Source organism: Podarcis filfolensis, assembly GCF_964270895.1.
Source record: "Podarcis filfolensis genome assembly, chromosome: 4".
Classification (NCBI taxonomy): domain Eukaryota; kingdom Metazoa; phylum Chordata; class Lepidosauria; order Squamata; family Lacertidae; genus Podarcis; species Podarcis filfolensis.
Genome location: NC_139607.1, coordinates 42,580,380 through 42,607,064, shown reverse-complemented (window position 1 = coordinate 42,607,064; position 26,685 = coordinate 42,580,380). Strand labels below are relative to the sequence as shown.

General features: G+C 42.9%; 1 long non-coding RNA gene across 3 annotated transcripts in view; it reads right to left on the bottom strand.

Annotated features, from left to right (window-relative positions):
* LOC310762017 overlaps window positions 1-26,685 on the bottom strand; it is a 556,856-nt gene that overhangs the window by 519,744 nt on the left and 10,427 nt on the right. The gene's annotated exons all lie outside the window — the stretch shown is intronic.

The following is a 26,685-nucleotide window of genomic DNA, read 5'->3' as shown; positions in this document are numbered from 1 at the left end:
CTTGGAGCTGTGATTGTCCCCTCTCGCTGACAGTATACAGTCTTGAAGCAGAGTCCTCAGATCTCCAGCTAAGTGCATCAGACTCTCATCTGTCTGTACAAGCTGGTGAAGAACAAGGTGCCTAGACAATGGCAAGGGGCTTTTGATGCCATACACAAAAAAATATTAAAATACATAATATAACTTGTCTTAATATACTTTTCTGAGTCTAAAAATATGCCAGACCAAAAGAAACATATTTACATAAAAAGCAGACAAGGTCAAATAACAAAGAAAGCCCTTAATTAGTTGTAATCAACTTTAATTTGCATACCGTATATAATTCCTAAATGATTGTTAATAATAACTTTATATAATGGACTTCCAATTTTCATGAAAATGGCACATTTTGATAAGCAGACACAAAACCCTAGTACTAATAAGGTTTAATTTGCATACATTAGACTGATTATCCAAACAAAAGGATTACAGTATTACTTCCCCATACCTTTATGTCCTTATTATGCACATTTATTAACTTCACAAAAGCTAGCTGTTACTGACAAACAATAGCCATGGGTGAAAGAGAAATCTTCAACATGAATAAAAACATTTTAATGCAAAAGAGCAAAGTTTATATGGTATAAATGCTTCACTTAACTCTTTCTTAGCAAAAGGCACACATTAAGTAAACTCTATTCATTAGGGAGATTCCGCATTTTCTCATGCATAACATTCCCAGCTGGCATAATATTAAAAATCTAACATTCACTATACCAGTCTGGGCCACAGACTAGGGCACAATTATGCAGAAGGAGATGTCCCTATAGGATACCTATGCACAAAACTCTACATAGAATTACAGCATTTTAAAGGAATGCATCTAAAATTATCTATAAAAATGATTGGCTTATAGAAGTACACAGAACATGTTTGCAACAGGAAGACTGAACTCTGAACTCATCCACTCATATGCACACAATAGTGATAAAATGTTTCAAAAGGATGCTTTTCAGAAGTATTCCTAATAGCATAGTTAAATAACTGGCACTTTTGTGTTGGGAATGTAAAAAGTAATAGGAACATTCTACCATATACAGTTGTACCTTAGTTCTCAAACTCCTTGGTACTCGTACATTTTGGCTCCCGAACGCCAAAAACCCAGAAGTGTTCCAGTTTCTGAATGTTTTTCTGAAGCCAAATGTCCGACGGGGCTTCTGCTTGAGTGCAGAAAGCTCCTGCAGCCAATTGGAAGCCGTGCCTTGGTTTCTGAACGTTTCAGAAGTTGAACGGACTTCCAGAACAGATTACGTTTGAGAACCCAGGTATGACTATAAATTGGTCCCATGCAATCATCAAGAAAAGTGGACTTCAGCAAAACAATCAACCAAAGAAGCGGAATATACACTAAGATTCTTTTTTATTCCTAATAATAGACATAATGCACAACAAGTTGGCATAAAGGAAGAGCTATAATAGAAGAAGAAGAGGAGGAGTTTGGATTTGATATCCCACTTTATCACTACCTGAAGAAGTCTCAAAGCGGCTAACATTCTCCTTTCCCTTCCTCCCCCACAACAAACACTTCAGAGAAGTGTGACTAGCCCAAGGTCACCTAGCAGCTGCATGTGGAGGAGCGGAGACGCGAACCCGGTTCACCAGATTACGAGTCTACCACTCTTAACCACTACACCACACTGGCCTAAGCCTGAGAGAAGGGAAATAAGCCTTTAAAATAGTGTTCTACGCTAGATTGCCTGGTCATGTGATCAAGCTGAACAGGCTTAGTTTAAGGTTCCCCCCCATCTGGTCCCATCCCTGGAATGCCCTGTTGGGGAACTAAAGTTGCCTTGGTTCAGCCATCTGAGCCTCTGCTGAGCCAGAATGAGCAAGTTACACTGACATATCTTGGGCTGAGCCTGGGCTAAGGACTTAGCGCCCACTCAACCAGAGATCTCCTGCATCCTAAGCTGCCCATCCCTGTGCTTCTTGCCATAGGATTGTCCCCACAGCAAATTAATATCTTAACCACAACGAGGATTCTTGAGATTAGCTATCAGAAAACAGGAGAGACAAAACTGGAACTTGTTTATTGAAAAATGATAACCATTTGTCATTTACTGGAACAAGAAAGCTTATTCTCAGCATCTTATAGAGCTCTAAAAAGACCAATGTTGTTATAGTGAACTCTTTGTTTTATTTAGTTATTTGATGCATTTGTCAAAGCAAAGCAGCCAGCCATCTTTAACACTAAAAAAGCAAAAGTTACCCCAGAAAAGAAAAATAGAACCATGGTGTTCTCTCAGCCTGATAGCCCCTTCATGAGCATGCCCTGGGCATCTTCACTTTCACAGCTCTATACAAATGTTTTTAATTTTTTATCTCAGTGAGGGGGGAAATCTTATTTTAAAAGAGTAGTGTTAGCAATAGGAGCACTTATACAGTATCAGTTCCTCACCGCATCGCAGACACCCAGCAATTAACACTGATGGCAGAAGGGAGGGAGAGGGAAATGTCGTGAACAGATCTCATATCTGAACACAAATGAAATTCACAAGGACTTGGAAAAAAGCCAATGAACTTGAAACTTAAACAGAAGGCTACTTCAGTATCCCCTCCAACTTATGTTTTGTGACACAGAGCTCTCCTGGCGTGCCGTGGTGTTAATGATGCGGGGGAAAGGGTGGGGGAAATTAGAAAATGAAGTGTTTTTCACTGATGGCTCTCCTGACAAAGGAAGTTGCACACAAACAGAATGATAGCTCTGTGCCTACAAAGTCAGTTATGAATATGTTAATTCTCAAAGGCCGGGTCTCTGTACACCCCATACCTCACGGATCTCTCTCTTTCTCTCTTAAATTTTGCAGTGCATTTAACTGAACTGGTAACAGCCACAGTCAGCATTGATTATGATCTACAGGTAAGCAGGTACCTACGAGCCACATGGTCAGACAGGAAGCCTGTCAAGCAAGCAACTGGTAAGCTGGACTGAGGAGCTGGGCACTCTGAGAATAGCTCCTTGCCTGTACGGTGAGTTGTTTAGTGTAAGGAACTAGGCCAAACATAAAAGCTTTACACGACCAGGTGGAGTGAAATGACACAGCAGGCACAGCACAGACCCCTAAGAGAAAGGGTTTCAGTGAACAGCTATAGCAAAGCTGCAGAAAGGTACATTGGCCCCATAAGTCACAGTGGTACCTCGGGTTAAGAACTTAATTCGTTCTGGAGGTCTGTTCTTAACATGAAACTGTTCTTAACCTGAAGCACTACTTTAGCTCATGGGTACTCCTGCTGCCGCTGCACCGCCACTGCACGATTTCTGTTCTCATCCTGAAGCAAAGTTCTTAACCCGAGGTAATATTTCTGGGTTAGCAGAGTCTGTAACCTGAAGCATATGTAACCCGAGGTACCGCTGTATATTTAAGTTTGCACCATCCTACCTTTTGCCTGTTCCAAGAGCACATGATGCAGCCACTGTGCTGAAGCCATGTAGATTCAGGCTGCCCAGTGCCTGGATAGGACCCTACTCTGGAAGTCCTTGAATTCTATTATGGATGGAAGGTGTGATGCAAATGTAATAAATGAATAAAGATTGTCCTCTTGTGTCACTAGATCCCTGTGATGCTGGTAGTTAGTACCAAGAATGCCTTCTGCCCGTGTACAGTAGTGGCACTGAAATGTAGCAGAAAAATCCTACAACTACTTCCTCTAACAAAGTACAACAGAGGCACTGCCAGCATCCCTACTTTGGGACAACCATAGCTGGAGCCTTGAATTTTCTATCTAGAAGCTCCATGATTATTTAGCATCCAATTCTCGGGACCCCTGCAGTCCATACTGCATGCAAATTGTCCACCCTAATATGGGAGGCATCCCTACCCAGGTCTACTCATACTACAAATGAGTATATAAGCAGTCATTCAAGATGATTCAGCAAACTCTTTTGGAAGAACCTCTATTCGCTTGTTTCTAAAAGTTATATTAATATTATGTAGTCATTTAGAAAGAATGGGTGGGTACAACAGTTAAATTAATACAGAACACATTAGCATTTCCCACTCCCCAGTCAATTTTCTTCATTAAAAAATCAATTTGTTCTTATTCTAGAATTAATATGCAAATCAATCACAGTGTTACTGTGAACTAGTGGAATGTCTTCCCAGTGTGGAAGTCTCAAGAAAGTTGATCACTAAAGCAAATTGCTTGAAGGCAAAACAGACAGACAAACAAACTCAAAACATCTATTCCAATGGTGGCATTTTAGAAATGCACACTTTTCTTATGAGAAACAATTCATGAGTGGAATGCCATGGCATGGAAAGCTGTTGATTTACTAGGATTTTACACACCACCCAAAAATCAACATCATTTTATACATTCCCTGAGAAGATGCATTTTAGCTACTTTACGTGAGCATCTACACAGTGTACAGGACTCAACTTACCGTAAATATATGCACACTTTCTACAGGATCCGTCCTCTATATAATGTGCACATTACTTGAGGCACCAGTTATATGTGTAAGTAAGTCTGATGTCAACTTAGCCTGTCCCACGTCCTGCCTTCACAATGATGTCTCTGGGCTAGTGCCATCACTGATCCAGCCAAGATAGGACCATATCCTTATGATAACAATAGAACGTCAAAAGAAGACAGAGAAAATTTATGTTATCAGTACTGTTTTACTGATGCTTTGGTTGTCCACTCAGTTCATCATTACACCCAGATTTATATTATCTGGAATCTCAAGGCAGAAACATATGGAATTGGAATGAAAGAGGTGAGGAAACTTGTCATTGTTTTAGCATCCAGGATGAGATGTTTACAAATTTAATGACAGCCATCTTTGAACTATGGAAAGCACTGCCAAGGATAAACCTGAAAGTAAATGGTGTCACCTTCACAAGTAATAGATTATTGATATATGTGGTATGTATTAATGCTATACTTTCTTTTGTTTTAACATTTGTGTTAAACATGTGTTTAACGTGTTTTTACATGTGTTTACATGTTCTTGTAAATGGAAATGCAGGATATTAATACTTTTATAAATAAAAATAAGAGAAGTCAACTGGAAAATTAAGGAGGAACTCTCTACAGTGGCTTCAATATTTTCAACTAAAGAAGCTTTATAGATCAATAAGGAGAAGTAAAAAGAGCCAGTGTGGTGTAGTGGTTAAGAGCGGTACACTCGTAATCTGGGGAACCGGGTTCGTGTCTCTGCTCCTCCACATGCAGCTGCTGGGTGACCTTGGGCCAGTCACACTTCTCTGAAGTCTCTCAGCCCCACTCACCTCACAGAGTGTTTGTTGTGGGGGAGGAAGGGAAAGGAGAATGTTAGCCGCTTTGAGACTCTTTAGGGTAGTGATAAAGCAGGATATCAAATCCAAGCTCCTCCTCCTCCTCCTCCTCCTCTTCCTTCTTCCTTCTTCCTTCTTCCTTCTTCCTTCTTCCTTCTTCCTTCTTCTATTATAGCTGTCCTCTTTGCGTGCTGAGGTCCCCAAAACACCCCTACCCCAATAACTCACACATCACACATAATTTTTGTTTAAGGTTTTTGGCATAATTTTGGCCACAACTTTATTAACATACAAATTGTGAGTGGTTGCTTAGGCATTGGTTATGACTAGCTGTCCCCCCCCCCCCCCGCCTTGGGGGACAGCACTGACTCCCGGATTCCAGCGAGAGCCAGTGCGGAGGAACAAGATCAGGGACAACTGGAGCTGCGACACAGACCCTCAGCTACTCCCCGCATGCTCCCAGGAGCTTACGCGGCCCGCACCCTGCACCAAGGGTTTGGACGAGAGGATGGTAAGCCCCTGAATTCCTTTAACGGAATTCCCGTGCAGCAGCAGCATTGGAGGGGCAGGCACAGCCAATCCATACCCCTCCACCAACCAATTTAACCAATGCCTAACCGCCAACCTTACAAGTTGTGACGATTTGCTACGCAGTAGGCAAAACCCAATTGGCACACACTAATCAGCCAAAAGGAAAAATTCCTACCAGGCCCCCGCACCAATGCGGACGACCCCATGACAGGCATAGCAAGGTCAAAGCACAAGCCCAATCAAGGGAGGGCGGGCGGGTGATCCGGTGTCCACAGCGAAAGAGAAAGGAACATGCTGTGGACCTTGTTTAAATAACCTCTGATCCCACCCCTAAATTGGCAACATCAAATTTACCCCAGTAACACCAACCACCAATCTGATCCAAGCCCCTTGAATCTAACCTGCCTGGCAACTGTGGGTGTTTTTGCTTGGCCCCATCCGCAACCCGTGCTCTCCTTTAATGAGAACACGCTTTCCCAATTCTGGTTTTCAATAGAGGCAAATTAAAGGGCTTATTGTCTCAAATATATGGCCTCCTTTTTCTCAAAAAGCAAGTGAAGGTAATATATTTAAGGTCAGGTGAGAGTGTTTATCTGTACCTGACCTGGAATGAGGGGGAGGGGATCTGTATCAGAAATAGCTTTCTCTCCTTCTATAAATATAAAAGGAAATCACTATAAAATACTATGTAATTGAACATATGAATGCTAGATACAGCCTGAAATTGAACTAATATAGGAGCTTTTCCATGGCATGAATTAGGATGTTAAATATGTTTGGGTACTATTCTGAAATTTCATTTATATATGGATTTCTTGTAGTTTATTTGTACAAAATAAATAAATGTGGCTGCAATCCTACACCCAACCTAATGGCTGCCTGTGGTGCTAATGTAAAAACAGCAATGGTGGCCAAGCAGAGGGCAGTCAGATCCAATAAACAGCAACGTATCTATACTGAGGTTCCTGGTTCTGTGGCAGAAATATAGCTTCAAAATCCTGATAAATGTTAAATTTAACTGTCATCAAATAATGTTTTGATTTCTATAAGATCTTCTCAGTCTTGTCAATAAAACCCAAAGAAAGCTTGTGTGGAGGACAAGGCATTTAGAAGTTGCCTCTAGTCATAGACACAAACTGTGGAGGGAGGAACTGGCAGACACAATTTCTAATGTTCATGTGTCCATGCATATAACACCTTTCTGTCATGTTGTGCAGAGTTTTCCAGCTTAGCAGTAAGCCTGCTAGGTGCTGGCATTTGTTTTGTGTTCAGTTTTGTATATCAATCTGACCCTGCTCAGTTCACTTTTCTTTAAAAGCTCAGGCCTATTTATACTGGGACAGAGTTTCGGCTGGTCTGAAATGAAACAGCTACACTCCATACCCTTAATTCCAAGCTGCAATTATGTACTCATGAATCAGAGACTTTTACTACGCAGCACAAAAGCAATACAAGGGCTCAATTCAATATGCAGGCTCCAACTTTCGCTTTAGGGTGGGTTTCTCTTTGTACACAGCCCTCTCCTTTGCAAAATAAAAAATAAAAACCTGGAGCACTCACACTGAAGGGAATGCATTCATTTGACTTCAGTTCCCCCATCCCTTCCCACTGTTTTTCTATATTCCTGCAGAAAAGAAGTAAATAATTTTTCACACTGCGGGGATATTCCCTTTCACATACTGTACTCTAGATCAAAAAACCTACTTCAAATTATATGGAGAACAACAACCATTTTGCCTATTTGCTTGATTACAAGGAAACATTTGGCTTTATCAAAGCCCATTTTGCTATATGTGTGACACAATCATTTTCTTCCCTTGAAGGTATGAAACCTACCACACATTTCGAGATGAGGAGAGCTTTTTTTAAAAAAAAATGTAACACAACATGCAAATTATTATCCTATTAATCCTCAAACACAACAAAATCCCATAGATAGGATTAGGAGCACCACAATATTTCAAATGAGCCAGTCAGGCTTAAATGGGAAAAAGCCCCATTCAACTCAGTGGTTGTTAGTAGACTCAAATGAGCTCAAATCCTCATTCATTTACTTAAATGCAAGTCCCAATTATTTCAATGGAAATTAATTCCTTCAAAGTATTTTAGGATCATAGCCTAAGTTTTATGTAGTCAAGTAAATTATTTTTCCAGTACATGCCACTAACTGCACTAGAAAGAATTAATCATTGAGATTATTTTATTTACCTTTATGCCTCCTCTATAGCTGAAGAGAGCACAGATTACACATCAGCTTTCCCCAAACTGGTGCCTTCTAGATATCTTGAACTCCCATCAGCCCAGACAGCCCAGCTTGCCTGATGAGAGTTGAAATCTAAAACACCTGGAAGGCTCGTTAATGAAAAAGCTGTTATACATTGTGTTATAGCCTGTTGGAATGCACCAGCTAGCTAAAGGTTGAACTCTTTTCAAGAAGTTTATAAAGCAACTCCCTTAGATAGCCTTGTCAATCTAACAGAAATGTAGGCTCAGCCCTACAAAGGAGCCTAGAACCCCAAAAAAGCCAAACACAAAGACAAGTAAGGGTCTCAGCTGTGCACTATTTTTAATGTGTGTTTGTATTTCAGGATTTTTGGCCCTAATACCTTTTTTTTAAAAAAAAATAAACCTACCATGGATCAAGTTTGTTGTCTGTATCTTCTATGAGACAAAATTGTGCAGTGAGTGCTATCGTCAGTTTCAAAAATATGTATCTGAAAAAGGGGTGGGGAGGGCCTTTTGCCAACAGCAAAAAGCAACAGAAAGAAAACCCTGCTAGAGAGACCAAAGGTCCATCTAGCTCAGTGTTAAGAGCTGAGGGGGCAGAGTAGGCTATATGCCTGAGCCCCTCTTCTAATTCCTGGATCCAGCACAGATTTAATTGTTGAAACAGCCAAGCCAGCCTGGTAATGACCCACTAAAGATGGGTTGTTAAGGGAAGAGACTGCCTGGAGGCAGGCAGGCAGGTGACCAGAGGAGGAATGACCGCTGCGAGGAGCACACAGAGAAGAAACACCATGACACATCTGCATCAACACAACCAGACGCCTTCATCTTCCCCACCTGCAATAAAGCACGTCTCTCCCGTATCAGCATGCGCTGTAACTCTCCAACTTTACCTGTCCCATCAAAGGTGCATTCTTCCATTGTCTCCTGAGACAAATGGATGCCAACAACAAAGGGAACAAAGGAAGTGGCTCTGTGCCAGAGGGCAAATGTGTGGAGCCCTTCCTTCAGCTCTTAGACAGTTAGAAGGACAAAATCCAGAGTTTAGAGGGCTGCTTACAGCATATCTAAAAACATAATAAAAACATCAAGCATTAAAAACCTCACGATACAGGGCTGCCTTCAGATGTCTTCTAAAAGTTGTGTAATTCTTTATCTCCTTGACATCTGAAGGGAGGACGTTCCACAGGGAGGGCACCACTACTGAGAAGGCCTGGTTAAGCACCCGGAACTCCTGGAAACTGTGGGGTGTATTATTACTAGAGCAGTCAAGTACAACATTTTCCTGTTGCCTAGAATGGATACACAGGGGAATGTGGCTCCAGACAGGGAGGACTTCCTTTCATACCTGCTCTGGAGCTTCCTCCCTCTGTGTGTGACCAGGTAGATGGGTGTGACTCTAGCTAACATTCTGATTTACAAACATCTGTTTAAACATATGCAGTGTGGCTACATTCTCTGCAGTGTGTGAAGCTAAGCTCAATCTTGCTGCTTTTCCTCAAATAAACAGGGTGAAATCCAAAGTAGAGCTAAGGCAAACATTCCATCAGCACAAGGATTTCTCCATACTCTACGGAACACTTTCCCTCTCTCATCCTCTTGTGTGCCCCCTAAATCTGTTTCAGGAGTCTCCCCATCCCCTGGAGTAAATCTGGGAGGGTGTGAGGGGAGAGGGTGAAAGTCATTTTTTCAAGCAGAAGTTATTTAGTTGAATACTGTGCATAGCAAGTGAATTTTTTCCAAGCACACATCTGACAAGGCTTTTAGGCTGCTATATTGTCTTCAAGTGTGATACGCAGGCATTATTCCTAGTTGTGCCATGTTCCTAACCTCTCCTCTCTCCCAGATTTTACTACCGCTGCTTAGCTACCCTTGGTAGTTGGGTACACAAGGGAAAAAACCAGCTGCCACTGTCTCATGAACATTGTAAGGAGAATAAAATAGAGAACCATGATACAATGATGCCAGGAAGAACAACTTGGATCTCATTCACAGTTGTTTGTCTGAATGGAAATATCTCATGCACAATCATTCATAGCCACCTCTGGTGATGAGCCTTACCTAAATAATTAACAGCTGACCATACAGCCCTTTCCAAACTCATGTTAAAGTGCATGCAAGTGATCTGCTCTCATATTTATTTGAGAGACAGGGTCAGAGGCTGCTTAATTGCCAAGGTGGCTTCTAAGCAGTTTACATGTATAAAAGATCATTAGGAAAAACTCAGGAAGCTTTGCAACTGAGCACCTTTGTGCAAAGACATTCAGTTTCAACATCTATCCTGCTTGAGTCCTAGAGGTAGAACTTCAGACTTCCCAGAGGTGCCTATTCAAACAAACCATAAGCCTTAAATATATTAGGGAGATGGGAAAAGTAACTGAGGAATACAAGAAATTAGAAGCAGTAAATATTTGAGAGAAAACACTGTTTTGCTCATAGATGTCCCATGAGTAATGGAAGTGAATACATTTGACAAATAAATTATTTGTTCTGAATTGTTCGCCCCATTCTGGTTGGCATATATGACAGCAAAGACCATTTGAAATTTAGCATTAAATGAGCCAACCTCCTCAGTAATCATGATGATGGCAAAACTCGTGACTCCCAGTTGAACAACTGTCTTGATGGAACTGTTGGGGATAAAATCAGAAGCTGAAAAGGCAATGTGACAACAAATAAAGGGTTTTAGATGTTTGGGTGGGAATGTTCTCATCATAAAGGTACAGAAGACATGGAAGGGGGAAGAGTGGGGAGAACATAAGAAAGGCAAGAGGACCTATATGAATCAGCCAAAGAGTAGGTGGATAAAAGGGTCAGAGATATTATATGGAATTAAACTGTGAAGAGGTTGGGCAAGGGCAGCACACAGATGCAAGTAGGTAAGAAGTGAAAAAGCATTAAACAATTCAGTGTTATTAGCACACAGTACTGAAAATGAGGAGCCTCCCTAAACATGAATAAAAATTAGGGATGTGCTGAAATTTCAGATGTTTCCATAATCATATGAAAATTTGTATATACAGTGGTACCTCAGGTTACATACGCTTCAGGTTACATACGCTTCAGGTTACAGACTCCGCTAACCCAGAAATAGTGCTTCAGGTTAAGAACTTTGCTTCAGGATGAGAACAGAAATCGGGCTCCGGCGGCGTGGCAACAGCAGGAGGCCCCATTAGCTAAAGTGGTGCTTCAGGTTAAGAACAGTTTCAGGTTAAATACGGACCTCCGGAATGAATTAAGTACTTAACCTGAGGTACCGCTGTATAGTGAACTTATATTGAATAAAATCACACTCATCAATATAGTCAACTTCCACACAGTAAAGGGACTTCACCTAAAACAGAAAGTCATCTGATGATGAGGGAAGTCTGAGTACACAATTCAAAAATTTAATGGACAAAATTCCATTAGGGGTGTCAAAAGTGAAGAGGTATTTTGGGAAATGGGTTGACAAATTCAAACACAGAGTAGTTTTGGTTTATCCCAAACAAAGATGTTGGCATCAGTAATATCATGAAAAGCAAAGCTTCAAGAATCATAATAGCTGAACAGTTTCCGGAGGCGGCGCCAATGGCAATGGCGGTCTCCTTCTAGTCTGGAGGGAGAAGCTCCGCGGAAATTGGGTCTGTCCGCTACGGCGAAGCGGAGACCCTTTCGAAAATCACAGGCAGGAGAAGCCTGTGAACGTGGGACTCGACGGGCACCCTAAGCGCCCCCCGGATTTGCGAAGGAACCCCGCAAGGGGCTCCGGAGCGTAACGGGAGTTTGGCGCGGTGCTGAGAGTCAATTGCTCTTTCCGTGGGGTGAAGCCGCACAGCTGTTGCCAGAGAGCGCTGACCTTTTTCCTGTGACAATTCGGCTGCTAAACAACTACCCGTGAGTAGGTGAAGCTTAAGAAATTGGGACTAAAAGGAGAAAAAAGGGATTAATTTGGCACTGAAGCGGGAAGGTGTAAACAGGAAGTCCGCCTTCCGTTTCTGTACACAGATCAAAGCAAAGACCTTTTTAAGCTAAGACCTGGAGAGCGGTGTTTTAAAAGCTCCAAATCCGAACATCAAAGTGAAAGAACTCCCCCCCCCAGGCTAGTGGAGGGGGGGGAGAGGGAAAAGTGACTTTTTTACTTCTGGAAAAATAGAGACAATTATTTAACTCCTGGGAACGGACTGCCAGGTTCACTAGAACTGTTGCACTGAGAGTCGCACTATTTATAGACAATGTAACTTTATAATGGTCAACTCTGCAAAGGAGATACTTGTTGAAGGTCTTCTCTGGACTTGAAATTGTTGCTTGTTTTCTTGAGGGGGACTTAGGAAAGTTGGAAAAGATTCTTTATTGTAACTTTAATGACTGCTACAGTGTCCCCCTAGAGGAACATTGAAGCTGTACATCCAGCTGGGGGATTTTTCCATTCCGGACTTTGAGGATTTTCCACGGTAAGACTTGACCGTGGGATCGACCTTGACTCATAGGCAAAAGTGTGATGACTGATAGGACAACAAGATCGGGCAAGGCTAGAGTGCAGCAGCCCAGCACAGTTTCCCAGCAACGTAGATCATCTGTTCCCGGCCCTCCTGTGACACAGGGGGAAGATTTTGCACAAGCTGGGTCAAAAGGAATGGCTTCAGAAGGGGATTTTACTTCTGTGTTAAATAAAATTTATGAAAAATTGGAAGGCCTAAGCAAACAAGTCACGGAACAATCAACTAAAATAGACAGGAATACTGCCAGCATTAATAATCTGGGACAGAAGGTGAATTCCAATACAGAATCTATTGAAAAATTGCTGGAAGAATCTGCGTCCAATCGAAAAATAGCTGAGGAAGCAAAAGAAAAAGCAGTGGCTGTAGAGGAAGAAATAAAACCTATGCGCAAACAGATTGGGGATCATCAGTCACTTCTGTCTATGATTGAACTGAGGGAGAAACAGACCAATCTGAGGATCAGGGCAGTACCGGAACTTGAAAAAGATAACCTAAGTGACTACCTTACGCAGGAATTTGAAAATTTTGGAATTTGGAGCTGGAGAAAGACTTTAAGATAGTAAGTGCGTTCAGACTTGGAAGAGGAGGGAGAAAAAACAGGGTGAGAGACTGTTTGGTTACCCTCCGAACGAAAGAAGAGAGAGATAAAATACTGAGTGCGCACTTCCAGAAGACTTTGGAGATCAACGACTCGAGAGTGGAGATTTTTAAGGATATACCGAAACATCTATTGGATCTTAGAACCAACTACGGAGATCTGGTGGCCCTATTGAGAAGAAACAGAATTGTTTTTAGGTGGGAATTCCCCCAGGGACTATCTTTTACCTTTAAAGGGAAAAAGTTCAAAATAAGATCAGTGGAAGATAAGGAAAAATTTTTGAGAGACCACGAAGAAGACCTGCAAAAAGAAGTACTAGAAGAGCTAAGAGCTTTAAGATCAGGAGTACTAGACATAGTACCACCACCTTTGGGACTGGACAAACTTAAAAAAGCGATACCACCGTCAGAACAAGAAGAACTTTTGGGAGCAGTTGGAGGAGAATAGAATAACCACACCATGTCTCTGCAATTATTAAGTTGGAACATTCATGGATTTAATTCCCCGGAGAAGAGGAAGAAAGTCTTTCATTTATTGAAAAAGGAACAATTGGACTTAATTTGTTTACAGGAAACTCATGTGATAAGGCTTCACAGGAAAGTACTGATTAATAAAAGATTGGGTCAAGAGTTTATTTCATCAGACAAGGTTAAAAAGAGAGGAGTTGTTATTTATGCCAAAGAGAGCCTATCACCGAAATTTGTTTTTAAAGATGAACAAGGAAGATTTGTGGCAATTGAGATTCAATCACAAGGAGAAAAAATTCTGATTGTAGGAGTTTATGCACCAAATGAGGGGAAATCTGAATTCTTCAAGAAATTGCATGAGACATTGCTTGACTACATGGACTACAACATTATAATGATGGGAGATATGAATGGAGTGGTATCTACAAATATGGATAAGTCGCAGAGACAGATTGTAACTAAAGATGGCAGACTACCCAAAACCTTTTTTGAACTGACTGACAATATGGACTTGATTGACATCTGGAGAACTAAGAACACCCTTGGAAGAGAGGGAACATTCTTCTCTGAAGCCAAAATGACATGGACAAGAATTGACCAAATATGGATAACTAGAGGACTGGCACCTAAGACTCGAAAAGTGGAAATTTGCCCAAAAACTTGCTCCGACCATAATGCGGTGAAGATGGAGATGAAACTAACACCAATCGGTTCCTTCAGATGGAGGATGAATGACACCTTATTTAGAGATCAAGAGGTTACCAAGAAGGCCCAAAAAATCTTGAGAGATTATTTTGAGATAAATTTGAATACCACGGTTGAAAAAAGAGTAATCTGGGACGCAAGCAAAGCGGTCATGAGAGGGTTTCTGATTCAACAGAATGCAATAAAGAAGAGAACTCAAAATGAGAAAAAAGATAAAATCTTGGAAAAAATAAAAGAAGGAGAGAAGAGCGAAACCAAAGTCGCAAGAGATTCTGAGAGAAATAAAGCTATATCAAGTACAATACATGAAAATGATAAATCAGGAAGTAGAATGGAAAATTAAGCAGATGAGACAAAAGACATTTGAATCGGCTAATAAATGCAGGAAACTGCTAGCCTGGCAGATGAAAAAAAGACAAAAATTAAACACCATCACAAATTTGGATGTGGAAGGAAAGAACATACAGAATCCATTGGAGATTAGAAAGTGCTTCCAGAGATATTTTAAACAATTATATACACAAGGGCCACAGAAAGAGACTGATTTAGACCAATTTTTAAGAACAAATGGATTACAAAAAATCTCTCAAGAAAATAAGATAATGTTGAATCATAAAATTACAGAACAGGAGGTTGAAGGTGCCATTCAGAACATGCAGTTGGGTAAATCTCCAGGGCCGGATGGTCTAACCTCCAAATACTATAGATCTTTGAAAGATTGGTTAATTCAGCCACTAAAGGAGGTCTGTAATGAAATTTTGGAGGGGGAAAAGGCGCCAGAGTCGTGGAAGGAAGCTTACATTACACTTATACCGAAAACTGAGTCTGAAAAGACACAACTTAAGAACTACTGCCCCATATCCCTGCTTAATGTGGATTACAAAATTTTTCCTGATATCTTGGCTAATAGATTAAAAAAGGTACTAGTCGAAGAGATACATAAAGATCAAGCCGGCTTTCTCCCAGGTAGACATCTGTCTGACAATACGAGGAATATAATTAATATTTTGGAGAAGCTGCAAGTGAACATCAATACCAAAGCAGTTTTAATTTTTATAGATGCGGAAAAAGCTTTTGATAATATTTCTTGGAATTTTATGAAGAAAAATCTTCAGGGAATGGGGGTGGGCCAAGGGTTTGAAAATGGTATAAGTGCAATTTACTCAGAACAAAAGGCTAAGTTAATAGTTAATAATGTGATGACAGAGGAATTTAAGATAGAGAAAGGGACACGACAAGGCTGCCCAATTTCCCCATTGCTTTTTATTTCGGTTCTGGAGGTTTTGCTGAATATGATTAGGAGGGACCGTCTAATTAAAGGTATTCAGGTCAGAGCCAAACAATATAAATTGAAAGCTTTTGCAGATGACCTAGTTTTGACGTTACAGGAGCCAGAATCTAGTACGAAAAGAGTATTAGAATTGATTCAAGAATTTGGTCATGTGGCAGGATTTAAGTTGAACAAGTCAAAAACCAAAGTGCTTGAGAAAAATTTTACACCAATTGAGAAAGAGAGGTTTCAGAAGGAGACAGGTTTAACATTAGTTAAGAAAGTAAAATATTTGGTGGTTAATATGACTGCTAAGAATTTAAATTTATTTAAAGGTAACTATGAGAAATGTTGGATAGAAGTGAAAAAAGATTTGGAAATACGGTCAAATTTGAAGCTTTCCCTGTTGGGTCAAATTGCAGCTATAAAGATGAATGTATTGCCAAAAATGTTATTTCTGTTTCAATCATTGCAAATTTTCAACAAGATGGATTGTTTCAAGAAGTGGCAGAGAGACATTTCCAGATTTGTCTGGCAGGGCAAGAAGCCTAGAATAAAATTTAAAATATTAACTGACGCAAAGGAAAGAGGTGGATTTGCCCTGCCAGACCTTAAACTTTATTATGAATCAGCAGCATTCTGCTGGTTGAAAGACTGGCTGCTTCTTGAGAACACAGACATTTTGGGCCTAGAAGGTTTTAACAACGTTTTTGGATGGCATGCATATTTGTGGTACGACAAGGTTAAAGCACATAAAGCATTTAAAAACCATATTGTCAGGAAAGCATTGTTCAATGTCTGGATAAGATACAAAGATTTACTGGAAAATAAAACCCCAAGGTGGTTGTCACCAGTGGAAGCGAAGGCTCAGAAAAAGCTCAATATGGAGGCCAAATGGCCGAAATATTGGGAAATATTGGAACAAGAAGGAGACAAATCGAAATTGCAGAGTTTTGAGAAATTAAAAGATAAAGTGCGAGACTGGCTTCATTATTATCAAATAAGAAAGGCCTATAATTTGGATAAAAAAATTGGCTTCCAGGTGGAAAAATCAAAATTGGAAACAGAACTGTTAGATCCCAAAACTAAGATACTTTCAAGAATGTATAACTTGCTGTTAAAATGGAATACGCAGGATGGAACGGTTAAATCTGCTATGATCAAATGGGCACAAGATATTGGTCATAACATTATGTTTGCTGACTGGGAACAGTTGTGGACCACCGGTATGAAATTTACGGCATGTAATGCCTTAAGAGAGAATATTATGAAAATGATTTACAGGTGGTACATGACATCAGTCAAGCTTGCAAAAATATATCATTTGCCCGATAATAAATGTTGGAAATGTAAAGAAAATGAAGGTACATTCTTTCACCTTTGGTGGACGTGCCCAAAGATTAAGGCTTTCTGGGAGATGATATATAATGAAATGAAAAAGGTATTTAAATATACCTTCCTGAAGAAACCAGAGGCCTTTCTCCTGGGCATAGTCGGCCAATTGGTGCCAAAGAAGGATAGAACCTTCTTTATGTATGCAACAGCAGCAGCAAGAATACTTATTGCAAAGTATTGGAAGACACAAGAGTTACCCACCCTGGAAGAGTGGCAGATGAAGGTGATGGAGTATATGGAATTGGCGGAAATGACTGGCAGAATCCGAGACCTGGGAGAAGAGTTGGTGGAAGACGACTGGAAGAAATTTAAAGACTACCTTCAGAAACACTGTAAAATTAATGAATGTTAAAATGATGTTGGACTGAAAATAAGTGGCATTAGCAACAAAGTTAATAAGAATATGCAAAAATGAATTGATAAATGGATGAAAATATAGAGTTATAATATGTTAAGATATAGAGTTAAGATAAACGAAAGAGGTATGAATAGTATGAAGTCGTAATATTTGGAGATGACAGTCCACTATTCACTAGCCTTTGTTCAAAAATCTTCATGCATGTTCTTTTCCCAAATGTATTGAGGCATTATAACTCGGCAACTTTTAAGAAGTGACTTAGAAATGATAAACACAATGTATTTAAAATAAAATGGAATTTTAAGCAAGACGCTTCTTTTCTTGCAGAAAATCATACACAGCCAAGACAGCTTTACATTATCACATCATTTCAGATCACTTTCCCATCTTCTTTGGTAGTTGTTGGATTGCAAGCAGAGATTTGTATTGCAACAGTTATGTAGAGCAGGCTTCCTGAACCTCAGTCCTCCAGATGTTTTGGGACTACAATTCCCATCATCCCTGACCACTGGTCCTGCTAGTTAGGGATCATGGGAGTTGTAGGCCAAAAAACATCTGGAGGGCCAAGGTTGAGGAAGCCTGATGTAGAGCAGTGGGGGGGGATTAACTGATTCTAATTCTACTGTAATCGAATTAGGCTTCAGGTTTTACTTTTTAATAGAGCAGACAGGTTTTTCCACATGGTAAGAGCCTTGCATAGCTGCTTTGCACCTGCATGTCTCAAGAGGGTAGTATGCCCATGGTCACCACTGTAAGCGGGCAATGTGACAGATACCTATAAATGCATAATCAGTGAGTCCCATGTACATACAACAGGGTGTATGTCTGAGTAATCATGCACAAGTTTGCATCACAGTTCACAAATACATAGGATGGCCGTACATATGTCATTGCCATTTATATGCACATTTAATTGGTGTGATGCAAATGACGGCATCCTTACACAAGTTCAGCCAAACATGCTCCCCCCCCTCTGTCTTGATGTGGCTGGGAATGTGCCTCTACGTACAGTAGTTGCCTTCTCCCACCACCCCCCCAAAAAACCCACCATCACTATTAGGGCTCCAGTGACAACTGAGAGATGATTATTGAACAAGTTTCATAAAAGATTCGTAAATATTTAATGATTCCTTTCTTCACCCAAATATGTTACATTCCAAACAAACGTGCTTCCCCATCCCTTGTTTTTCATACACTGAGATCTTACTATATTTAGTTAAATGCCAATATCTAAAAGATTATTGGGATACAGCATTTTTTTAATTCTTCATCTCCTGCAGAAATGCCCTTGATTTTTGGATTACTTCCATTTGAAATCACCAAAGGCTCTATGCGGTGTGTAAATAAGTGGGGTGACAACAAACATCCTTGTCTTATAACCTGTAATAGTAAAAAATTCCCCTATCACAAACATATGAGAGATAAATATGACAGCTACAAAGAAAGCAGACAAAGACCCAGGAATTGTCAAGAGAGTGCAGGGAACAATATCAAGAGTAAATGGAGATCAGAAATAGTGTTATAAAGAAGCTTAAAGCAAAAAGGATTTGGAAGGTGATGCAATAGGTCACAGAAGAGCCATGTAAAGAACATAGTTTGGAAAGGAAAAAGCTGAGCCTGTAGGTAATTCAACGTTGATATATATCTCTTAGGGTAGTTTACTTTAGGCCATCCGCTAACAGTGAAATCCTATGAATGTCTACTCAGAAGTAAACCCATTTAATTCAGTAGGACTTATCCCCAAGTAAGTGTTTACAGGACCGCAATCTGAAGTATCTGACATTGAAGCAGGGCCAGCTCACCCATGAGGCAAGTTGAGGTGACCACCTCAGGCCTCAGGATCCACAAGGGCTGCAGACTGGGCCTCCAAATAATGCATCACCCACTGCTGCTAGTGGGGTAGCAGCAACAGCTGTGTAGCGCTCCTTAGAGGTCAGATCTGCTGCCTCCTCAGCAGCCTCCCCTCTCCCCATGCTGCCTCTACAGTGGCCACTTGGCAAATAGGAAAAACTGCTGGTCTCCTCCCACACTTGCTCCTGATGTAAATCTTTATTGCCCTCCCCCCTTGTTGCTGATATAAATCTTCACTCACCCTTTCTTCCCTAGAAGGGCACCATTTTGTGGTTTGCCTTAGTGCCAACATGTCTTGGGCCAGCCCTGCATTCAAGCAATATAATTTGTTTGAACTATTTTTAACACTGTATTTTAAAATTGTTGTAACCAGCCCTTATGGTGAAGGGTGGGTCGGAAATACTACTAATACTATTATTAATACTACGACTTCTCATCTTCATCATCTAGGAAAGTATTTTCATGGGAACATCAATTATAACCTCTGTAACTCCATTTTCTACTAATATAAACTTGAATCACACCTCCTGAATCTGGAGGATGGAGTGGGGGAACCTTACTTTTTACACTAATATTTCTCACAATATCTCCAATATCTACATATTAACATTTCTCACAATATCTCCAACACAACAGATTTTTCCTTTTAAATTGGTTGTCTTAAAGAAGATCAAAACAATGTCAAGAGGGGAAATAAACTCAGACAGTTAATAACAGCTGTACTTTATATTGGTCAATGTGACATGTAGCAGTCAAATGGGGAAAGGCTGCAGTAATGTGAGGGGGCTGTCTACAAGCAGCCGTGTTTAACCTGTGGCCTTCCAGAGGTTGTTGGATTCCAACTCTCCAGCCAGCATGGCAAACACACCTTCGCTCTCTCCCATTTGAAGATGTTCAAAATGACTAAAAAGGGGACTAGCTCTTATGAAGCTGTTATGGCCCCATAAAAGGGTCAAGGACCCCTGACAGTTAACTCCAGTCGCGAATGACTCTGGGTTGCGGCACTCATCTCGCTTTACTGGCCGAGGGAGCCGACATTTGTCTGCAGACAGTTTTTCCGGGTCATGTGGCCAGCATGACTAAGCCGCTTCTGGCGAAACCAGAGCAGCGCACGGAAACACAATTTACGTTCCCGCCGGAGTAGTACCTGTTTATCTACTTGCACTTTGATGTGCTTTCAAACTGCTAGGTTGGCAGGAGCAGGGACCGAACAATGGGAGCTCACCCAGTCGAGGGGATTCAAACCGCCGACCTTCCTATCGGCAAGCCCTAGGCTCAGTGGTTTAGTCCACAGTGCCACCCGCGTCCCATTATGGCCCCATACCAGGTTGTTTGATAAGGACCACAGTTTGAATGATGCCTTAGTATTGCAAGCAATGTAGTACATGTCTTCATCAACTTATTACCTATGGTGGATTTTCCTGGGAAACTGTTTTGAGAGCCAAGGATTTATCAAGAAAGTATACCTCAGGCAACATAACAGTAAATCTAGTCATTTCTTTTTCAGGCTTACTTGCACCATTGGGAACCATGTTTAAGACTTGTAACCTCACACACACACACAAACACAAACAGTGTTTCATTACAGATAGCTCATTAGCCATAACCTTTATGCCTTACTCTTTGCACTCTCCCCAAAGGCAGCATCCCAATTCCTTGAGATATTTAAAACAGGAATAGGAAATAAATTATATAATTACTTGGTCTATTATACAATTAGCTCACCATAGAGATGGAAATAAACCTGTCTTCAAAAACGTTTGAGATGCGAAGGCATATCAAATGCTTCTTTTTCAGTGCCTGTTTTCCAGAGACTTGTGTTCTCTCCATGTCCTTTTCCATTTAATTTCTTGGTCCACCTCTAGTCCCTCCTTTAGCTCTTTAGAAACCAAAAATCCCTCTCCTCCTTTATGTCTCCCCACAATTTTTTTCTCTTTGTTTAAAGAGCTAGAGGTAGCACAAACACTGGCCTCCCCCCCCCAATTTTGAGATGAGATCTCTAGTACTAATATTCAAATGTGCAGCTTCTGGCCCTCCCCCAGACAAATCTGCCATTGCTAGCCAAGCCCAATTCTATTACATCTGGTACCTCAAGCCCCATAGAACATAAACTACATGAAGGGACAACTGTTGCCAGTCACAAGCCAGTTTGGAGAATGGGGCTAAAATTAACAGCAAGGTTCAAAACCCCAGGCTTGGGCAGAATCAGCATTAAATTTCAAAATAAAATTAAAATGAAACAGTGCATTTTAAGTGTTCGTTGTAGCTACACTTTATACCTTGTAAGAACCAGAGCAATATCATCTCCACCACAGCCCAATCACCTTTAAGACCTTAAGCAAGCACATAAAACACCAGCTAAATTGTTTATAACAATGGTAATTCAACATGTAGAATGAGTGAACTGGCCATATATATGGAGTGTTCACAGACTGCATTCAATCCTGTCTTGTATTTCCCTCCCTCACTGCATAGAAATTCTGCATAGAAATTCTGGGGGTTGCTTCCATTGATTTGGAGAGGATAATTCTGAACATTAACTAGGGTGGGTGAGTTACACCAAAGACCAGAAAACAGACGGCTTCAATCGGTGCTAGGAAACAGTTAATTGAAATGAGCCCAACACATTTGGGTTCTATACCCCCCCCCCCTTCTTCAGAAGCAGTTCTTCCTTGCCTGTTCCTCCACGGAAAGACCTCCTGCGTCTAGGCGACGGAGACACTCCACTTTGTGAGAATTAGGCAAGGAGACTTGCCTCTGGAGAAGGCAACCAACGCACATTGGGAAGATTTGTTTTAGCCGGGAATGGCAATGTTGGGCTTCTGGAAACCGGGAAACCGACTGTCCAAACATTTTCTTGGAGTGACTCCTGCATTGTTATAAAGCAGCTATATCACAATGGTTAATATGAAACAAACAAATTAGAAAATATGGAATTCCTTGATTTCAGTAAAAGAGATATCAGCCTTATTTGAGACACAATTTGATTATTAGCTTTCCTGCAACAAACTACACCTCACTTTCACTACGTACTAGCGTTTGGGGAGGTTAAAATGAAATATTAGATCAGCTTTAGGTAGAAGCGGGGATCTGAACCTGCCTTATCCTCATCCACTCGAACTGACACGGCAACCCTTAGGCAAGCAGGCAGCCTAATAGACATGTTAAAAGTGGCTTCTGTCTCATCTCCTGCCTGTTATTCTTTCTCCAGACAAAGCCACCGGGGTTTACTTCCGTCCTATAAGAACGCGGCAAGATTGAAAGGTTGGAGTTCTGCGCGTCCACTAGAGGGCGAACATATCTCCTCCTGGCCGAAAGCAACGGAACCAGGCGCTGGGGAGTCCCCACTGCCCCGGTCCTGCAGGAGGGCAATTGACACGTGATTTACAGAAGATCCGAGCTCTTAGTTTCAGCAGAAGCACAATATGGAATACTGTTTGGGGTTTCTAAAAAGGGCACGTGAGGCTGGGGAGGAAGGGAGGTGATACTAAACGAGGAAAAAAGGGAGGTGATACTAAACTAGGAAAAATTAACGAACATGAAAGGAACTGGAACATTTGCAGTGGCTACATAAAAGAGCGGCGTTGCAATGAAATCGCAAAGGATGCGCGTGGGCCCTTTCTACGCGAGCATCTAAGAAACGCCCGGACCTCTAAAAACTGGACCACGGAAAAGGTCCCAAAGGTGTTTTCCATTCCGCATTAAAAGCGAACACGGGTAATGAAGTTGATCCAGGTGAGCGCAAAGCAACACGGAAAGGGAGGCTTAATGGAACGGCCCCCGTGTTAAACTGCGGGCCTGTTTGATCCCACTGAAAAGCTCGGAGAGGAAGGCAAGCGCTCCGAAGACTAAAACCGCAGCAAAGCAGCGAGGAAAGATCCCGGCATAAAAGTGTCTAGAATGGAGTAACAATTGTCTGAGATTGCTCGGGTTGGAACGAGCGAGAAATGAAAATGTATTGAGTGGAATAACGATGCTTAAATTGGATAGATCATGGATTTGGTAATGGGCGTAGCCAGGATGGGGGGGCAGAACCTCAGTTTGCTATGTATTTTTATTGGGTTTTCTTATTTTGGGGGGCAGCGCCCCTCCTTGCCTCCCCCGTGGCTACGCCCATGGTTCTGGTGCGTAAAGTGGTATGGCAAGGGACTGGGCTGCACTGAGAATGGCAAGCAGGCATACTCCTGTATTGTTTAGAGTGGACAGATGTGTTTGGAATTAAGGAGGAAAAGCAGTCCGGTACCATTCCGGAGTCATAACACCCCTCCCTCTGCACGTGGACTTTATTGATCCCTCTTACAACTGCAAAGCCATTGGCACCCCGGCTACATCCCTCTCCTTTCCTTCGCTCCACTGCCACCCTCCATGCCCCTGGTGTAAACGAGGGGCCTGGAAACACCTATAGCTCAGGCATCCGGTCCACTCGGTACTCCAGGGGAGCCCGTTCTCTTCCTCGTCTCCGACAGCAGTCCGTACATCGTCAAGTAGGAAGGGCGCTCCGAGGTACCCCAAGGCCTGACATTCCCAACGGCATCGCCACCCCTTCCGACTTGGTCCGAGGAGCCTACGGGCAAATACTTTCCCAGGCGGAAAGTGAACCCCCACCGGAGCCGGGGGTGTCACGCTGAGACCTGCTGCGCACTTGACCTGGATCTATCATGCTGCAATCCTACGGAAGCAAGCAGTCCTCAGTCGGTTACGACTTCCGACGGTATGCAGAGCTTTTTGATCAGAGCTCAGCACCACCCAACTTTCCCTGGAAGCCCCCCAGGTTTCGATCCAACCTGTTCCAGAGGCAAGCCGTGAAGAGGTCTAGCCTAACTCAAAGTTCAGGCCTCGCTTCTGCTCACCATCCGACAGGAGAGGCCTGTCTAAAACCGCATTGAAATCACGAAAGCTCCCCCCACTAGCCCAGAATCCGTTTGCTGTGAAGCGCATTGCGATAGAAGTGAGAGATCGGTCGCTAGATGGATAGGGGGGTGCATAGTTGGGCTTGCAACTTGCAAGGTAATCTATGCCATTGCGTACCACTGACATGCTTGGGCCCAGCCGAGGCTTGGCTTTCCACGCCGCTGCTTTTCCGCGGCCCGCCCGGACACATCCTGGCCCCGCGGGAGAGCGAGGCGCACGGATGTTCGCCTCGTTTGTCAGCCTTTTCGCGGTGAAGCCGGGGCGCCCTGCCACGTACAACGGGAGAGGAGGGTGGGAGAGAAGAAGGGTGGGAGGGAGGAGAGAAGAAGGGATCCCGTTTCCCTGCCTCCTGTGAGCATATGAGGGGGGAGCTGAAGTGGGAAGCCCCATTCCATGAGGTGAATCCCGGCAGATTGGAAGGAAGAGGAAAGTGGAGCTGGGGGGGTGAAGGAAACCTGCCGGCGGGCGCCCTGCTGCCTTTCTCAGCGCTGTCTGTCACTCCCCAAAACTTGTTATCCTTACAAGGCATCCGTTTGTTTGGCTGATCTCAGCAAGGTTTTCTCCTCCAAGTAGAACTCTAATTGCTATAATTCGACTGTATCATTTTGGATCATTGCACTATTGTTGTTTTCTCTCTCTCCCTCGCTTCCCCCGAGCCCGGAAACAAGGGCGCTCCGGTGTGAAATTAGCAGGTTGCAGGAGGGAACAGGGAAGGGAGACCATCAATGAAGGGAAGTTTGTTTTTATTTAAAAGGCTAAGGAGAGAAGGGGGAGAGACAAAAAAAGAGCCAAGGAAACGCAAAGGCGCGCGGAGGAGAGATCGGTGGTGCAGACAGCAGGCAAGAATCCCCCTCGGCCTCTGTGCCGCCGGGACCAGGGCCAGTGGCAACTGGACCCCGCTTGTTCCGATGGGGCATCGAAGTTGGCAAGGCGTGGGGTGGGGAGAGGAGGCATGGGGAACGGAGGATCTGGGCGGCAAAAAGCTTGCTCGCCCTTCTGGCAGGAACCAAGCCCGGGAAGGATTTGGAGGGAAACCCCACTAGAGGTCATGGGGCTTAGCTACCCTTCCCCAAGAAGAAATGGGTCCGGGGAGAGGGAGCAAGAGTCCCATAGACAGATTTGGGGTGGAGGGGCGCTTTAAAAAGTCCATGCCAGATCAAGTGCCACTCCCAGTCCTACTTACGCAGAAAAGCCATCCATTTATTAGTGGCATGCAAACGGTTGCTTCGTCTCTACGGAGAGCAAACCCGGTGCAAACGACGTCAGTTTTGTACCAACACACACACGCACACGGTCGTTTGGCTGATTTGAGTTGAGAACCTTGTTGGTCTTGAGAAGAGAAGAGCGCACGACTTTCCAGCTATGCTTTCTCGCTCTCTTACTACAACCGTGGTTCCTTAAAAAACGGTCAAACAGAGCGAGGTATATTTTGCTTGGGTGTTCTTATTTTTTTGTTTTAGGCTCCCTTCGAAAAGGGAGTGGAAGCGCTGCTTAAGGTTACCCAGACCTGTAGCTCAACTGCAATTTATTTGTTTAAATCGACCTCGGAGGAGCTCAAAGGCTGAAGGCATTGTGGAGAGCCCCTGGCAGGGACTTTCGGGTCCCTCCGTCCAAGTAGCTTTCGCATCTGAATAAAAGGGGCGAGTGAAAGCCGAGGAGCGAGTCTCCCCAGGTTGCGAGGTCACGATTTCTCCCCAGTCTACCTAAGACTCAGAGGGAGAAGCGGATGGCTGTCAGCCAAGAAGACGTGTTGTGCCCACCGTCGCCCAGCCAAACGAGACCTGGAAGTCGCCCCGTGGGACAGAGCATCTACGGGCAAAGCGGGGCTTGAGGGAAGGCCGGGACTTTCCCTCTCCCTCTCCGACACAGCACTACACCACTCGGGCGAGTTTGTGCCAAGGAAAAGGCGAACCCAACACAGAGGAGGAGGGAAAGAGGGAGGGTGTCGCATCGGAGCTAAAGTGGCGACGCCAACCAGCATAAGTGCTCCTCTGCCTGGCTTGGTTGGGGCATCTTTCAGGGCTGGTGGAGGCGCAGGCGGAGAGAGGCACAACCTGCTGCGGGAATTGCTCGGTCGGGGCTTTCCCTGCCCTTCCAATAGGTGGCCAGGCACCTCGGTTGGTTTCTTGGGTTGGCCACAACAATAAAATTCCCTCTCTAAGTCGCGATCGGATGGATGGATTTGGCTCTTCCAGTCCCATCCTCTGACTTAGCCCTCCTCTCCGCGCCCCCATTTGCCCTCTTTCTCTAGACTTGAGAAAGGCAGGTGGGATTAACTCCGATTGTGGCTGTTGCTCTTGTGGTTGGTATTATTATCATCATCCGCATCAGCATTGTTGCTGCTGCTCCTTAAAAAACATAAGCACTATTCCTGCTAATAAAGACCTCCTCTCCCACCCCAGTCTTGAAGCAGTAAAGTCAACCTTATTTTATTCATTGATTGCTTTTTGTTTGGGTGGGAAGACCAGGATGGCGAGAGACTAAGACGAAGGGCGGTCTCGTGTTTCTTTAACTGCTCCCCATCCTCATGGTCTTCTTAAAACTCTGCCTTTCCCAGGGCGAGAGAAGAGGGGGCCGTCTCAAGCAGAGGGAAAGCCTGTTTGGTTTCTCCTT